This window comes from Schistocerca nitens, chromosome 12 (assembly GCF_023898315.1).
Source record: "Schistocerca nitens isolate TAMUIC-IGC-003100 chromosome 12, iqSchNite1.1, whole genome shotgun sequence".
Taxonomy (NCBI): Eukaryota; Metazoa; Arthropoda; class Insecta; order Orthoptera; family Acrididae; genus Schistocerca; species Schistocerca nitens.
In genome coordinates, this window is record NC_064625.1 from 189,258,673 (window position 1) to 189,262,434 (window position 3,762).

The window sequence follows — 3,762 nt, forward strand, 5'->3', positions numbered from 1 at the left end:
TCTACATCTATGTTTATACTCCGCAAGCCATCCAACGGTGTGTGGCGGAGGGCACTTTACGTGCCACTGTCATTACCTCCCTTTTCTGTTCCAGTCGCGTACGGTTCGCGAGAAGAACGACTGTCTGAAAGCCTCCGTGCGCGCTCGAATCTCTCTAATTTTACATTCGTGATCTCCTCGGGAGGTATAAGTAGGGGGAAGCAATATATTCGATACCTCATCCAGAAACGCACCCTCTCGAAACCTGGACTGCAAGCTACACCGCGATGCAGAGCGCCTCTCTTGCAGAGTCTGCCACTTTATTAAACATCTCCGTAACGCTATCACGGTTACCAAATAACCCTGTGACGAAACGCGCCGCTCTTCTTTGGATCTTCTCCATCTCCTCTGTCAACCCGACCTGGTACGGATCCCACACTCATGAGCAATACTCAAGAATAGGTCGAACGAGTGTTTTGTAAGCCACCTCCTTTGTAGATGGACTACATTTTCTAAGGACTCTCCCAATGAATCTCAATCTGGCACTCGCCTTACCAACAATTAATTTTATACGATCATTCCAATTCAAATCGTTCCGCACGCATACTTCCAGATATTTTACAGAAGTAACTGCTACTAGTGTTTGTTCCGCTATCATATAATCATACAATAAAGGATCCTTCTTTCTATGTATTCGCAATACATTACATTTGTCTACGTTAAGGGTCAGTTGCCACTCCCTGCATCAAGTGCCTATCCGCTGCAGAACTTCCTGCATTCCGCTACAATTTTCTAATGCTGCAACTTCTCTGTATACTACAGCATCATCCGCGAAAAGCCGCATGGCGCTTGCAACACTATCTACTAGGTCGTTTATACACTCCTGGAAATTGAAATAAGAACATCGTGAATTCATTGTCCCAGGAAGGGGAAACTTTATTGACACATTCCTGGGGTCAGATACATCACATGATCACACTGACAGAACCACAGGCACATAGACACAGGCAACAGAGCATGCACAATGTCGGCACTAGTACAGTGTATATCCACCTTTCGCAGCAATGCAGGCTGCTATTCTCCCATGGAGACGATCGTAGAGATGCTGGATGTAGTCCTGTGGAACGGCTTGCCATGCCATTTCCACCTGGCGCCTCAGTTGGACCAGCGTTCGTGCTGGACGTGCAGACCGCGTGAGACGACGCTTCATCCAGTCCCAAACATGCTCAATGGGGGACAGATCCGGAGATCTTGCTGGCCTGGGTAGTTGACTTACACCTTCTAGAGCACGCTGGGTGGCACGGGATACATGCGGACGTGCATTGTCCTGTTGGAACAGCAAGTTCTCTTGCCGGTCTAGGAATGGTAGAACGATGCGTTCGATGACGGTTTGGATGTACCGTGCACTATTCAGTGTCCCCTCGACGATCACCAGTGGTGTACGGCCAGTGTAGGAGATCGCTCCCCACACCATGATGCCGGGTGTTGGCCCTGTGTGCCTCGGTCGTATGCAGTCCTGATTGTGGCGCTCACCTGCACGGCGCCAAACACGCATACGACCATCATTGGCACCAAGGCAGAAGCGACTCTCATCGCTGAAGACGACACGTCTCCATTCGTCCCTCCATTCACGCCTGTCGCGACACCACTGGAGGCAGGCTGCACGATGTTGGGGCGTGAGCGGAAGACGGCCTAACGGTGTGCGGGACCGTAGCCCAGCTTCATGGAGACGGTTGCGAATGGTCCTCGCCGATACCCCAGGAGCAACAGTGTCCCTAATTTGCTGGGAACTGGCGGTGCGGTCCCCTACGGCACTGCGTAGGATCCTACGGTCTTGGCGTGCATCCGTGGGTCGCTGCGGTCCGGTCCCAGGTCGACGGGCACGTGCACCTTCCACCGACCACTGGCGACAACATCGATGTACTGTGGAGACCTCACGCCCCACGTGTTGAGCAATTCGGCGGTACGTCCACCCGGCCTCCCGCATGCCCACTATACGCCCTCGCTCAAAGTCCGTCAACTGCACATACGGTTCACGTCCACGCTGTCGCGGCATGCTACCAGTGTTAAAGACTGCGATGGAGCTCCGTATGCCACGGCAAACTGGCTGACACTGACGGCGGCGGTGCACAAATGCTGCGCAGCTAGCGCCATTCGACGGCCAACACCGCGGGTCCTGGTGTGTCCGCTGTGCCGTGCGTGTGATCATTGCTTGTACAGCCCTCTCGCAGTGTCCGGAGCAAGTGTGGTGGGTCTGACACACCGGTGTCAATGTGTTCTTTTTTCCATTTCCAGGAGTGTATATATTTTGAAAAGCAGTGGTCCCATAACACTCCCCTGTGGCACGCCAGAGGTTACTTTAACGCCTGTATACGTCTCTCCATTGATAACAACATGCTCTGTTCTGTTTGCTAAAAACTCTTCAATCCAGCCACACAGCTGGTCTGATATTCCGTAGGCTCTTACTTTGTTATCAGGCGACAGTGTGGAACTGTATCAAACGCCTTCCGGAAGTCAAGAAAAATAGTATCTACCTGGGAGCCTGTATCTAATATTTTCAGGGTCTCATGAACAAATAAAGCGAGTTGTGTCTCACACGATCGCTGTTTCCGGAATCCATGTTGATTCCTACAGAGTAGATTCTGGGTTTCCAAAAACGACATGATACTCGAGCAAAAAACATGTTCTAAAATTCTACAACAAATCTATGTATGAGATATAGGCCTATAGTTTTGCGCATCTGCTCGACGACCCTTCTTGAAGACTGGGACTACCTGTGCTCTTTTCCAATCATTTGGAATCTTCCGGTCCTTTAGAGACTTGCGGTACACGGCTGTTAGAAGGGGGGCAAGTTCTTTCGCGTACTCTGTGTAGAATCGAAGGATGCATATGAAGAGGTGAAAGCAGGAAACTCGCTATGTAAAGCAGCGGACAAGCATGGGATAAACCACTGTTCTCTATTGTGGTACATACGAAAGCGAGACGCGACCGGCCAGGACGGTGAAGGTAATGGGATACAGAGACCCCCAACAAAGTTTTTAAAGAAGAACAAGAACTATCAAAAATTTGATGCGATGTGCTGATATATATTTTGGTCTATCTATAAAAGTGGTGAAAAAATTGGCTTACGAACTTACAATTAATTATAATTTATCACGACCTCCAACTTGGGACGACAACGAAATGGCTGGTGAGGAATGGTTTCGGATGTTTATGAGAAGAAACCCTGAACTGTCCGCACGCGCTGCGCAAGCTACAAGCCTATCAAGGGCGACTAGCTTTAATAAAACTGACGTCGATGCTTTCTATGACGATTTGGCCACTGTCATGGACCGTCATAACTTTGAACCCCAAGAACTCCTGCATTTGCAACGGATAGACCCAATCCTGGAAATACAGCTGAATGTGCAGTTGTTCCTGTAATTAATGAAAATCCACCATTAGCTCTGTCGCCTTCTCTTTTAACTGAGGAACTAGGCTGAGTGGGAGAGACAACAGTTCAACAACAGGCTATTAATAGCTCACCAGTTCCATCAACCCAGCAAGAAAACGTTAATGAATGTCAAGAAACTTCGAATAGACCTATAACACCTACACTGTGCAACAGCATTAGGCCTATCAATCAGGAAACTTCGCCGAGACCCTCTACAACACACAAGCAATTTCTAATGATGCTATTGTATTTACACCGGAAGCAGTACAACCTTTACCGAAAGCACCCCCGAGGAAATGTAATAGGTTGAAAGGGCGAAAAACTAGAAAGTCAACAATTTACACTGACAC